At 45.4% G+C, this 14,656-nt stretch overlaps 1 long non-coding RNA gene across 1 annotated transcript; it reads left to right on the top strand.

The window, feature by feature from the left end:
* The first annotated feature begins 333 nt into the window (after positions 1–333).
* On the top strand, positions 334–13,275 carry LOC132814806 (uncharacterized). Its single transcript, XR_009644495.1, has 4 exons — positions 334–401; positions 6,155–6,261; positions 10,019–10,126; positions 13,171–13,275. It is a non-coding gene; the product is annotated as an uncharacterized LOC132814806 (long non-coding RNA).
* The last annotated feature ends 1,381 nt before the right edge of the window (positions 13,276–14,656 follow it).

The raw sequence follows: 14,656 nt of genomic DNA, 5'->3' as shown, positions 1-14,656 counted from the left end.
CGTAGCAAGGTGGATAAATCTCTGGGACCTGTTAAGGTGTATCCCAGAAATTTGTGGAAAGCTAGGAAAGTGATGGCAGTGCCCCTCCATAGATATTTATATTGTCATTGGTGACTGAAGAGGTGCTGGAAGGCATGTGCCATTATTTAAAAAGGTGGTAAGGAAAGGCCAGGGAACAAGAAATCAGTGAGCCTGAAGTCAGTGGCAGGCAAGTTGTTGGAAGGGATTCTGAGGGACGGGATATACATGTATTGGGAAAGATGAGAAATGATGAGGGATAGTCAACATGGCTTTGTGTGCGAAATTCTCTCTCTTACTTGATTTTTTTTTGAAGATGTGACAAAGATGATTGAAGGCAGACTGTGGACGTTGTCTATATGGACATTGAACAAAGCAGACTGGTTAGTATGGTAAGATAACATGAAATGTTGGGAGAACTAGCCATTTGGATACAAAACTGGCTTAAAAGTAGGAGGCAGAGGGTGGTGAAAGACTGTTGCTTTGTGGACTGGAGGTCTGTGAGCAACAGTGTGCTGCAGAAATGGATATTGGGTCCTTAAATAATTGACTTGGATGTGAATATATGAGATATGGTCAGTAGGTTTACAGAAGACACCAAAATTGGAGGTGTAGTGGCCAATGAAGAAGGTTAGTTCAGAATGCAACAGGATCTTGACCAGATGGGCCATTGGGGCGAGGAATGGCAGACTGGGTTCAATTTAGACAAATGTAAGCTGTTGGATTTTGGAAAGGCAAATCAGGGCAGGACTTATACACTTAATGGTAAAGTCCTTGGGAATGTTGCTGAACATAGAGACCATGGAGTGCAGGTTCATTGTTTCTTGAAAGTAGAGTCGCAAGTAGGCAGGCTAGTGAAGGTAATGTTTGGTATGCTTATTTATTGGTCAATGCATTGAGTGCAGACGCTGGGGCGTCAGATTGTGGCTGGACGGGACATTGATTAAGCCATTTCAGGAATTCTGTTTTAAGCTTGAAATTCCCTGTTCTGGAAAGGATGTTGTGAATCTTGAAAGAGTTCAGATAAGATTTACAAAGACTTTGCTAGGGTTGGAGGATTTGGGCTACAGGGAGAGGCTGAATTGGCTAGGTTAATTTCCCTGGAGAGTCAAAGACTGAGAGGTGACTTCATGGAGATTTATAAAGTCATGAGGGACATGGATAAGGTGAACAGCCAGGGTCTTTTCCCCCAAGTTAGGTGGGTTCAAAACAAGATCACATGGGCTTAAGTTGAGATGGCAAAGATTTAAAACGGATCTAAGGGGCAAAGGTTTCAAGCTGTGTGTGTGGAATGAGCTGTCAGATGATGTAGTGGAGGCTGATAAAATTACATTTGAAAGGCATCCGATTGGATACATGAATAGGAAGGGTTTCCAATGATACGGACCAATTACGGGCAAATGGGGCTCCATTTGTTGAGGATTCCTAGTTGGCATGGACAAATTGGACCAAAGGTCTGCTTCTGTGCTGTACATCTCTATGGCACTAATAAATGAAAATAAGTTGTGTTCCTCTTTTGTGGAGAGCTAGCAGAAGCACAGATAATTGTCCTTGGAGCTGAGAAGTGATTTTAACCAGGTGCAAATTTGTTTCTAGGATATTAAATTTGCAGAGAGAGGGGAAATGTTAACAATGTCACAATTTTAGTAACTATTTTCATGTAATTGGCAAGTAATATGTGAACATTATTTTATTCAGTAAGTTCTGAGCATCTGGAACAGTCTGAATGGCAGCTGGACAGACTCAGCAGTTATTCATAAACAGATTGGAATTTTACATTTTAAGGGAAGATTTGGGGGGCGATGGGCAAATAGGAAGGGAATTTGGACAGATGTGCAGCATCTCCGGAGGGAGAGAGTACAGCCCCAATGGGCTGAATAGCCCCCAGTCCCCGTGCTCTGTGACACTGCCCCATTGACTGTGAATATTGAAGCTCATCCGAGGGCAGAGAGAGGGAGGATCCCACCACTCACCTCACAACGGGCCCCGGATGATTGATGCCAGCGCAGGCCAATAGGGGGCAGAGGGCAGTACTGGAGGACCAGGTCGTACCAGTTTGTCCTCCAACCAATCGGAGTGAATGAGGGCATCCTCAAGGCTGGAACTAAAGGAAGGCACATATCACAGAGATTTGAGAAACTGGAGGACATGAGATAGGGAGCGTTCTGTGGCTGGTGAGGAATTATATAAATAAGGAAGAGTTGTGAGGCTGGATGAGGTGTCAGTGATCAGGAGCGTTGTGAGGATGGAGGAATTTAGAGTTAGTGAGAATTAGTCATAATGTTATACAGCAAGGAAACAGGCCCTTTGGTCCAACCAGTCCATGCCAACCATAATTCCAAACTGAACTAATTGTACCTGCCTCTGCTTGGTCCACATCCATCCAAATATTTCCTATTTATGTCCTTATCTGAATGTCTTTTAAATACTGTAATTGTATTCACAGCTACCACTTCCTCTGGAAGTTCATTCCACGTGTCTAAATTGGTTTTTTTTAAACCCTAATGTCTTTTCTCAAATCTTTCTTATTTCTTCTCAAAATGAATGCACCCGAGTTTTGAATCCCCCTCTCCCCCGGCTATTCACCTTGTCTACACTCTTTCTGATTTTATAAACCTCGAATAAGGTCACCCCTCAACCTCGTGCACGCCAGTGAAAAAATTCCCAGCCTATCCAGCCTCTCCTTAGAACACAATCCCTCCATTCATGGCAACATGCTGGTAAATCTCTTCTGAACCTGCTCCAATTTAATAATATCCTTCCTATAACAGCACAAGGCCTCCCCAGTGTCCTGTACATCCTCAACATAACGTCCCAACTCCTGTACTCAAAGGTTTAAACAGTGAAGGCAAGCATGCTAAATACCTTCTTAACCATCTACATGTGACACAGACTTCAAAGTTGTGAAGCCCTCGGTCTCTCTGTTCCCATATCACTACTCAAGGCCCTACTTTTATTGAGTGTAAGTCCTGCCCTCATTTGTTTTGTCAGGATGTTATATTTTGCATTTATTCCAATCCAAAAAAATTGAGTATAAAGGCAGTAGGAGTATAATTAAGAGGGAGATCAGGAGGCAAAAAAGGGACGTGAGATAGCTTTGGCGAATAGGTTTAAGGATAATCTAAAGGGCATTTGTAATCATTGTGATCTCCTCTGGAGTAGAGATGACCTGCATAAAAAGGATGGATTGTACCTGAATTGGAAGGTGTCTAATATCAAGCAGGGAGATTTGTTAGATACTTGGGAGGCATTAAACCAGTGAGGGAGTGGGTGTAAATCCAAGAAGATAATGAGAAAGGAGGTACAGTTCAGAAGTCAAATAGTCAAGGCAGGCAAGGGCAAGGCACAGAATGAAGTCAGACTGAGCAGTTGCACTGCATTTACCTCCACGCACGAGGTCTGACACAGAAGGCAGATGAGCTCAGGGTATGGTCTTGAACATGGCACTGGGATATTATCGCAATTTCAGAGGCATCACTCAGGGATGGGTAGGACTGGCAGCTTAATGTTCCAGGGTATAGATGCTATAGCAAGGATAGAAAGGGGGACAAGAGAGGAGGGGGGGTGGCATTTTTTATTCAGGATAGCATTATGTTTTTGCTGAGGGAGGATATTCCTGGGAGTACACCTAGTGAGGTTATTTAGGTGGAACTGGGAAATAAGAAAGGGATGATCACCTTATTGGTGTTTTCTGCATGGATTTCGTCTGGATCCTCTGGTTTCCTCCCACAGTCCAAAGATGTAGGTTGGATTATCCAGGCTGAATTACCCACAGTGTTCAGGGATGTGCAGGTTGGGTGGATTATCCAGGCTGAATTACCCACAGTGCTCGGGGATGTGCGGGTTGGGTGGCCCTGGGAAATGCAATGTTACAGGGGGACATTAGTATCTCTGCGTCAGTATCAATGTGTTGCGCTGAATGACCTGCTTCCACACTGTTGGGAGTCTCCGATAATTCTACTAGTTTTAAAATAGTTACAGAAAATAATAGACCAGATCTACAAGTTAAGGTTCTGAATTGGACAAAGTCCAATTTTGATGGCACAAGGCAAGAACTTTGGCCCCTCCAGCCTGCTCTGCCATTCAATAAGATCAGGGCTGATCTTTTCATGGCCTCAGCTCCACATTCCTGCTCTCTCACCATAACCCTTAATTCTTTCCCTGTTTACAAATCTACATTTTGCCTTAAAGGCATTCAAATGCTGCAGTCAGCAGGGAACGCCACAGATTCACAACCCTTTAGCTGAAGAAGCTCCTCCTGATCTCAGTCCTAAATCTGCTCCACCTTATTTTGAGGCTATCCTCTGTAGTTTGACCCGCCCTCAGTGGAAATAGCCTCCCTGTTTCTGTCTTATCTCCTCCCCTCATAATTTTATTTGTTTCCTCTCCAACCTTCCATTCTTCTAAATTACAATGACTATAGAACCAGGTTTCTCAATCTCTCCACATACACCACCCTCTCAACTCCCAACTCAAACTAGTGACCCTCCTCTGTACTGTCTCCAGTGCCAGTACATCCTTGCTCATATAAGGGGACCAATCCTGTACACAGTACTCCAGGTGTGGCCTCCCCAGCACCCTGTACAGCTGCAGCATAACCATCCCTCTAGCAATGAAGGACAATATTCCCTTCACTGCCTTAATTACCTGCTGTACCTGCAAACCAGCTTCCTGTGATTCATGCACAAGGGCACCCAGCTCCCTCTGCACATAACGGACTCATAACGGCACACAAACCAACAGCCACGCTCAGACAACAACTTCCTAGAACAAAGGAGCCAATACCCAACATGAGCAAAACTAATGTAGTTTATAAAATACCATGCAAGGACTGCACAAAACACTATATAGGACAAACAGGAAGACAGCTAACAATCCGCATCCATGAACACCAGCTATCCCTAGTAGCCACACACTCAGACAACAAGCAACATGAATTTGACTGGGAAAACACTACTATCATAGGGCAAGCCAGACAGAGAACAGCCAGGGAATTCCTAGAGGCATGGCATTCATCCACAAACTCCATCAACAAACACATCGACCTGGACCCAATATACCAACCACTACAGCGGACAGCTGAAACTGACACCCGGAAGCGGCAAGGACAGACCACTATAAATACCGGAAGGAACATCAAAGAAACGCTTCGCAGGAGGCTCCACAGCACTGATGATGTCTCCTAGCCAGGGGACGAAACGTTTGCAACTAAAACTTCCAGCTCGGCGAACAGAACCACTACAACAAGCACCCGAGCTACAAATCTTCGCACAAACTTTGAACATTTGTTAGAATATTATGTGCAGTTCAGACCTGCCTCCGATCAGAAGAGTGCTGTGAAACTTGAAATGTTTCAAAAAAGGATGCTTTTAGGATTTGAGGTTGGAGGCTGGGGCTGTTTTCCCTGGAGTGCCATAGGCTGAGCGGTGATGTTATGGAGGTTTATACTATCATGAGGGGCATGAATAGACTAAATTGTACAAGGTCTTTTCCCTGGAGTGGTGGTGTCCAGAAGTAGAGGGCATTGCTTTAGGGTGAGTGGATAAAATTTCAAAGGGGCCTAAAGGACAACTCTTTCCTGCAGTGGGTGGAATGAGCTGCCAGAGGAAGTGGTGGAGGCTAGTACAATTAAAACATGTTAAAGGCATCTAAATAGACACATGATATGATTAGGAAGCGGTTACAGGGCTATGGGCAAAATGGGAATGGATTAGGTTCGGATACCTGGTTGGCATGGATGAGTTAGACCGAAGGGTCTGTGTCGGTGATATACATCTCTGACTGTGGGATCATAACAGCTTATACTGTTCTGCTTCATCTCTGGGCTCCCTCATGACCACTTTGTCAATATCTAGCTTCCTCAGTCTCGAACAATGGGTGTATTTTTGGTCTGTTTATTATTTTACTATTACTTTTACAGACGTTTTAGTAAGTTAATTTTTCACTGCCGCCGAGCCCCTGACCATGTGCTGCTTATTAATATTTTTCTGGAAAATCTTTGACTGTCAAGAATTCTTTTTTCCAATAAACATGTGTATTTTCCTTCCATTTCTGACGATCAAATTCTGCACCATTTTCATTCCCTGTAATCCGTTTTGCACTCCCTGAAACATCATGTGTATTTCTCCTTCCACAGATCCCAGTGATTAATGCCAAAGCCCTGTTGCCTGGGGAGAGGGTGATGTTTGACTTTCTTGTACAGCTGCAGATTGTGTGGTGAAGGTGCTCCCACAATGTGGTTGGGTAAGAGACATTACACATTATTCATTACAGTAACAGTGATGATTTGAAGATGATGTCCAAATCAAGAACAGTTGTAATTTTATTGTCCTGCTTATAATTTCACAGAACTATTATTGGGAACTTTAGACATCAGGCCAGAGAAGGATGGTATTAGGTCAGGTGACCAAAAGCATTGCCAAATAAGCAGGTTTTAGGAATATCTTAAAGGAGGAAAGCAGACCTGTGAGGTTTTAGCTGCGGATTTCAGACCTTGTTGCTTTGGCAACTGTAAAAGCAGCCACACAGGTGAGGTAATGAATTAACAGATCATTGGGAGTCTCGAACAGAATGGGTTGTCGAGGTCTCAAAGGGTGTGAGATACAGCGAGCTGGGGATGGTCACAACCAAAAATTACATCAAGGGTGAGAATTTTAAATTGAGGGATGTGGGCCGGATGCTGGCAGGTGAGACTAGATTGGGTTGGGATATCTGGTCGGAATGGACAGGTTGGATTGAAGGGTCTGCTTCCATGCTGTACATCTCTGTGGGTCTATGTTGTTGATTATGAATAGCAGCCTTTTGATGGATCAACAAGTTTTCGAACAAGGGAGTACTTGGGCAGAGATTTAGTTTTTCTTGAGATTACAGGGAGGTTGAATGTGGGAAGTTGGCCAGGAGTGTGTTTGGATAATGAAGTCTCGAGATAACACAAGGTGGGTGAGAGTTTCTGAGCTGAGGTGAGGGTGGAATCAGCTAGAAATAGTGGTGTTGGAGTGGGACTGGGCTGTCCCCCTCACCTCACCTCTGGGATTCAGCTGGTTGTCAGGTTGTGAATCAGGGCAGTACCACAATCGGGAGCTGAGTGGCCCTGGTGGAGCCTAAAATGAGTGTCACTCAGCTGGCTGTTGCTGAGCAGCTGCTGCTTGGTAGCCCTGTTGATGACTACTTCCATCACTTTACTGCTGATCGAGTATGGACTGATAGAGGGAAATTTCCTGGGTTGGATTGCCCTGTGTTTGTGTTGAACATGCCTGTTCTACATTGTTGTTCGATGCCAGTGCTGAAGCGGTACGTGGCTTGGTGGATGGCACGTTCTGGAGCACAAGCCATCTGTACTATTTCCAGAATATTTGCAGGACCTGTAGCCTATGCACTACTTAACCATTTCTTGATGTTATTCAAACTGAATTGATGTGAGAGGCCCCTCCATCAGTAAGGGTGGGGATACCTGTGATGCGTCCTCCAGTGAGTTGTTTAATTGTCCATCGCTGTTCACAATTGGGTGTGGCAGAACTGCAGAGCTCCGATCTGTTCCATTGGATGTAGAATCACTTAACTCTATTGCTTGCTGCTGATGCTGTTTGATATGCACGTAGTCCTGTTTGGTAGCTTCACCAGGTTGGCACTTTGTTTTTAGGTATGCCTGGTGCTGCTCTGGGCATGCCCTCCTTTCCTGTCCATTGTGATGGGTGAGAGCGGGATTTACAAACCCATGAGATTACAGATTGTGCTGGAGTACAGTTCTGCTGCTGTTATTATCCCACAGTGCCTCAGAGGTACCCAGTTTAAGATCTAACATCTCTTCAAAGTATATCCCATTTAGAATGGTGTTAGTGCCACTCAACACAATGGAGATTTTTCTTAACTTTAAGGCAAGACTTTGTCTCCAAAAGGAATATGTGATGGTCGCTCGTACCGATACTGTCATGGGCAGATGTATCTGCAGCTGGTCAATTCATAACAATGAGATCGAGTATGTTTTTCCCTCTTGTTGGTTCCCTCACCACCCACTGCAGACTCAGTTGAGCAGCTATATCCTTTAGGACCTGACCAGCTCAGTCAGTAATTGTTGCAGAGCTCTCCCTCCCCATCATCCCTCTCCATTGCTCCACTGTTACTCAGTTATCAAACTGCTGACCACATTCCCACTACTCGATTAGGTGCAGCTTCCTCCAATGAAACATTATAATGGTTAAACCCGTTGCCTGACAAATTCCTTTTCCTTACTGCTGAGCCCCTCCCTCTCCCTGGGAACTCTGAGGCAGAACTACACTCTTCGTAATATTGCTCTCATATCTGTAACCCCAAGGTGACCTTCTGATCAGGTATCTACACAATCACTAACACCAGGAATTCCAATCTCTGAAACGTTGTTTGTCTCCTCCTCCCCCCAGCTCCATTGCTACTGAAACCCCTTACCGGCGTCGGTGTCGCCCTAAACTTGATGAATCTGAAGCGGAACCCTTGATTCCGTGACTGACCCACAATCTGGTTTCAGACTCCCCCATGATGGGAAACATCCTCTCACGATTTATCCTGTCAAACTCCTTAAGTGTCTGGTGGTGGGGTCTGATTGTAAGTGGTGGAAATGGCAGAGGATGATGTGTTGTATCTGGGTGGAAGGTAAGGACTTAGGGAGGGTTCTATCCTTGCAGTTGGATGTGTGGGTTTCAAAGGCAAAGATGCTGGACGCGGAGGAGACACTTTCAATGGTATTAACAACGTGGGAGAGAAAATTGCAGTCCTTGAAATACGGGGCCATTTGGTATGTTCAGGCTTTACTGGAACACTGCAGTAAGCACGAGACAGGGATGTTGGCCAGGGAACAGGCTCGTGTGTTAAAGTGACAGGCAGCTGGAAGCTCGGGGTCTGTTTTTGCAGCAAAACGTAGATCGTCGTCTGCCATTTCCATTACCACCACTGAAATGCTGCCAGACACCAGTTCCTGTCCCCTCCATTAACAGCTATGCACAATCCCAGCCTGCTTATAATCCACTCCTTTGTCTTTCCAAATGTACTGGTCTCTCTTTGGGTTCTGTCCCTGCCTATTATTTACTCTTTAGCCCCTATCTCCTGCAGTACAAAGATCTGCAGGTTAGTTGAATTGGCCAAGCTAAATTTCCCATAATGCTCAGGGATGTGTAGGTGAGGTGCATTAGTCAGGAGGAATATACAGTAATAGGGTAGGGGAATGGGTCTGGGTGGGATACCCTTCGGAGGGACGCTGTGGACTTTTAGGGCCGAATGGCCTGTTTCCACGCTGTCAGGATCCTAATTTTCCCAGCTCCCATCGGTTCTGAGGAAGGGCCACTGGACAGATTCCTGTTCCCAGATGCTGCCAGACCTGCTGAGCTTTCCAGCACCTCCTGCTTGTTGTTCCTGATTGACACCATCCATCCACCTTCCGGTTTGATTCAGGCAGGGGGAGGATCCCACCACTGACCTCACAATGGGGTCCAGCTGATTGATGGCAACTTCGGACCAATAGGAAAAGGTGGTGGGACTGGTGGACCAAGTGGAACCAGCTGGTCATTCAAACAATGGGAGTGAATGAGGGGCGTGGCCAGTGGGATGACACGTCACCAGGAACTCCGCCTGTGCAGAGCCACGTGACTCGGCCGTTGGTGAATATGGGAGAGGCAAACAGGGAAGCTGAGAGTGGCCTCGGGGAAAGGGAGATAATGAGTCACCTTTGACTGGGAAGTTTTAGTTTCACTCTGTGCGGGTCGTTAATCTGAATTAGAAACTCTTTCCCGAGTTTGCAGCAGATGGGAAAATGGCTGCGGCCCTCAGGTGGTGATAGGTCCTGGGATATGGCCGCCATCTTTATTGGGGGCAAGGTACAGTGAGGGGCATGGACATGTCCTCTTCCTAGGATGGGGTGGGTGTGTACCATTTAAAGAGAGGCATTTACACATCAAGCACATACCAAGAAAAAAGTATGTCTTTATATTCTTCCTGTACTGACTGAGTTTTGTTTTGTGAATTCACTTCATAGGATATTAAATCAGAATAATTGAAGTTGGGATCTAAAAAGCAAGTTTTTACAGTCAATGGATTCATCAGGATCTGAATATCATTGGCATTTAACTGTGGAAGAAGAAAGGTTTGTTCTATTTGTGGGAAAATATCTCCAATGCTTTTGTAAAGCAGAACGATGTACAAAATCGTGGTTGGATCACCCTTTGGATGTGTGCTCTGTTCTGGGCCCTGCAAATTTATCCAAATAATACCTCATCTCTTTGTAAGAACTCTCAGATTAGACCCAATCACCCACTTCATGATGTTAACCTGTAAACTTCATATTTTCAATTTCCTGCAAAGTTCCCATTGAAAGTCCTTTTGGACTCAAATTCCAGTACCTTTTCAGGTGGAATGTTTCAGATTCTGACAACTGTCTGTTCATTCAGAAACTGCTGAGGTCCATGTTGACTCTGGGGTTACAAAGGGCTGAATTGAAAGATGAGGTGCTGTCCCTGAGCTCCCATTGAGATGCATTGGAACAGGACAGGAGGCTGAGGGCAGTGTAGGTGTGAGCAGGCAATGAAAATGACAGGGCTGCACTGTGAGGGCTGCTTGGCTCAATGAGTGTTCTGGAGTTAGATGAAAACAGAGCGAGGGGAGACAGGGAGAAGGTGAAGCTGAAACTCAGTTTTAGTTCAGGCCGTTCAGAAATTCACATGGTCCCAATGGGAACAGTCAGTTTTTAAGTGATACCTGCGGAGTATTTGTTAACAGTTTTTAAAGTAGTTTTCCTGAGGGCAGTTGAGTGTTAACCACATTGCTGTGGGTCTGGAGTCACATGTAGGCCAGACCAGGTGAGGATGACAGTTTCCTTCCCTACAGGACATTAGTGAACCAGATGGGTTTTCTAACAATCGACAATAGTTTCATGGTCATCATTTGCCTTTTCATTCTAGATTGTATTGGATTCCGATGCCACCATCAGCCATGTTGGGATTCTAACTCTAATCCTCGGAGCATTGCACATGTCCCTCATCTGGCAGGAATACCATTAAGCCATTGCCTTCCTTTTTAGCAATGTTTAAAAGAAAGTTCTGTCATTCTACGTGTACAATGTGAGATAAAATACTGCAACGTCCATGTGTCGGCGTCTCCAAAAGGTCAATCAACAGATTTGTTTGGGGGCGAAATATTTCACTTTTTTTGGGGGTGGGGGGAGTTTATTAAACAAAAATGAATCTAAATAAAAATCTGATGCCACGGAAATGTAATTTCTGAAGGCGGAGGGGGATTACAGAGACAGGGAGAATTGTGGGGCCAGAGGGGGACTGTTGTCCAAACATCACTGTGGTGTACATGGACTGCAGCATTTCAGGGAGGCGGTTAACCACCACTTTCTCCAAAACAAGTAAAGGGGGCCAATAAATACTGGTCTGGGCAGCAAAGGCAACCCCAGTGAATAAAACCAAGCAGTGACCTCTCTGAGCTGACTTGCTGTGAAGTTAATGGAGTGGGCAGAGAAGAGAAACAGTGACATTTCACAGCTGCCCTCAGAGAGACCTCACCCTTGGAAGTACTCAGAGCCAGGGATCAGCTCAGTGAGTTTCAGTCTCTTCAAACATCAATCTTAGTCAGTTTTATTTTATTAAATCTACAATCGTGAGTCAGGTGAGAATTTCTTTTTAATGTCTTACGGTCTCTTGATTAAATGTTTAAGATATGAAACGTAAGCATTAAGTTATTCTCGGGCAGTATTTTTTCGAGCAGTAAGACTGTGCCTTTGTCTTGGTCTGTAGGTTGTTAAGGCAGAGAGATGGCCTGTTGTAGAGTGGCGTGCTGTTCCTGTCGGATGTGGGAGATTAGGGAGAGTTTCAATGATCCTGATGATTATGTCTGCAGGAAGTGTGATTGCAAATCCTATTGGATCACATGGATTGGTGGAGGAGTGATTAAAGGCAGTGAGGAATTGACAGGAGCCGGGGGGTGTGATAGGTGGCAGTCTCAGGATTGCAGGATACTGCAGATACAGTCAGGTAGATGGGTTACCTCCAGGAAAGCTAGGAGGGTAGGTAGGTACTGCAGGAGTCTCCTGTGGTTATCCCCATCTCAGACAAGTATACTGTTTTGGAAAATGTAGGTGGTAATAGACTTTCAGGGGAATGTAGCACTGACAGCCAAGTTACTGGTAGTGAGACTGGCTTCTAACATAATGTGAGGTATATCCAGTTCCACACGATCGATGGTGATATGGGACTCTCTAGTCAGGGTCACAGTCTGCCGTTTCTGCAGCTGACAGTGAGACATCAGAATGGGGTGGTGCCTCCCTGGTGTCAGTGTCTCACAGAGGGAGCAGAATATTCTCAAAAGGGATATTAACCAGTGGGAGGACATTGTACATTGGTACCAATGGCATAGGAAGGGAAAGCATGGGGTCCTGACGAGCAGGGAGATTTGCTAGTGCCACTCGGGAGGCATTAAACCAGTGAGGGAGTCGGGGTAATCCTAAAGAGATAGTGAGAAAAGAGGTGAGTCTGAGGCTGGTACTGTTCACCGGTCAGACTGTCAAGGCAGGCAAGAGCAAGTCACAGAATGAGGTGCGACGGACCAGTTGCACTGCATTTATTTCAGTGCAAGAGACCTGACAGGTCAGGCAGGTGGCTCAGGGTATGGTTTTGAACATGGCACTGGGATATTACAGCAATTACTGAGGCATCACTCAGGGATGGATAGGACTAGCAGCTTAATGTTCCAGGGTATAGATGCTATAGCAAGGATGGAAAGGGACCAACTGAGCAGGGGGAGAGGTGTTTTTGATTATGAATAACATTATAGTTGGGCTTCGGGAGGATATTCCTGGGAGTACATCCAGGCAAGTTATTTGGTTGGTACTGAGAAATAAGAAAGGGATGACCATCTTACTGGGATTGTATTATAGACTCTCTCCCAATAGTCAGCGGGGAATTGAGACACAATTTTACCGGGAGACCTCAGTTATCTGTAAGAATAATATAGTTGCAATGATAAGGGGTTTTAACTTTACCAACATGGCCTCGGAGTGCTGTAGTGTTAAGGGCTTGGATGGAAGGTATTTGTTCAGTGTGTACGAGAACATTTCTGATTCAGTTTGTAGGATGTACCTACTAGAGAAGGAACAAAACCTGACCTGTTTTCTTTATTCATTCACAGGATGAGGCTGTCACTGGCTCGGCCAGCATTTATTGCTGCGTTTACCCAGAGGGCAGTTAAGAGTCAACCACGTTGCTGTAGGTCTGGAGTCCCATGCAGACCAGACCAGGTAAGGATGGCATTTTCCTTCCCTAAAGGTCATGAGTGAACCACATGGGTTTTTCCAACAATTGACAATGGATTCCTGTCGTCACTAGATTATTTTTTCCAGATATTTATTGAATTCACGTTCCAAAATCTGCCGTGATGGGATTCAAACCTTTGTCCCCAGAACGTTATCTGGGTCTCTGAATTAACTGTCTAGCGATAATTTCACTCCGTCATCGCTGCCTCTTAGGAAATGAGGCAGGGTGAGTGACTGAGGTATCAGTGGGGGCAGCACATCAGCACCGAAGATCCCACAGTATTGTGGCTCAGTGGTTAGTGCTGCTTCCTCAGCACCAGGGACCTGGGTTTGATTCCAGCCTCGGGCGACTGTCTGTGTTGGAGTTGGCACATTCTCCCCAGTGTCTGTGAGGATTTCCTTCGGGTGTTCCAGTTTGCTCCCGCAGTCCAAAGATGTGTAGGTTAGTTGGATGAACCACGTTAAATTAGTGAGTAGATGCAGTATATGAGGTTTTGGGATGTGCAGGCAAATCTCTGCCTGATGTGAAAAGATCCTTTGGGGTCTTGGACAGAGGTCAGAGGGAGGTGTGGCCGCATGTTTTACATCTCCCATGGCGGTAAGGGAGGGTCAAGGGTGTGGAGCGTGGGTTGGTGGGAGGGTGTGGACTGAACAAGGAAGGCACAGCCGGACAGGAAATCATCTCTTGGGAAAGGTAAGAAATGATCAGGGAGAGTCACTGTGGCTTTGTACATGCACAATTGTGTCTCACTAACTTGAGTGAGTGTTTTGAAGTGACAAAATTGATTCAGCCAGGCAGTGAATGCTGGTTATATGGACATTCAACAAGGTTCCACAAAGCAGACTGGTTAGCAGGTTTAGATCACATGGAATGCAGAGAGAGCAAGCCATTACAAAACTGCCTTGAAGGTAGGAGACAGAGGATGATGGAGGGTTGCTTTGCGGACTGGAGGCCTGTGAGCAGCAGTGTGCTGCAAGGATGGATATTGGGCCTTAAATAAATGACTTGGATGTGAATATATAAGGTATGGTCAGTAGTTTACAGAAGACACCAAAATTGGAGGTGTAGTGGACAGTGAAGAGGTTGTTCAAATACAACAGGATCTGGTCAGATGGGCCATTGGAGCAAGGAATGGCAGACGGAGTTCAATTTAGATAAATGTGAGCTGTTGTATTTTGGAAAGGAATCAGGGCAGGACTTATACACTTAATGGTAAAGTCCTGGGAACATTGCTGAACAAAGAGACCTTGGAATGCAGGTTCATAGTTCCCTGAAAGTAGAGTCACAGGTAGGCAGGGGAGTGAATGCAGCATTTGGTACGCTCCCCGTTATTGGTCAAAGCATTGAATGCAGCTGTTGTG

Source organism: Hemiscyllium ocellatum, unplaced genomic scaffold (genome assembly GCF_020745735.1).
Source record: "Hemiscyllium ocellatum isolate sHemOce1 unplaced genomic scaffold, sHemOce1.pat.X.cur. scaffold_926_pat_ctg1, whole genome shotgun sequence".
In the NCBI taxonomy this organism is placed as follows: Eukaryota; Metazoa; Chordata; class Chondrichthyes; order Orectolobiformes; family Hemiscylliidae; genus Hemiscyllium; species Hemiscyllium ocellatum.
This window is presented reverse-complemented; position numbering and strand designations above follow the sequence as displayed.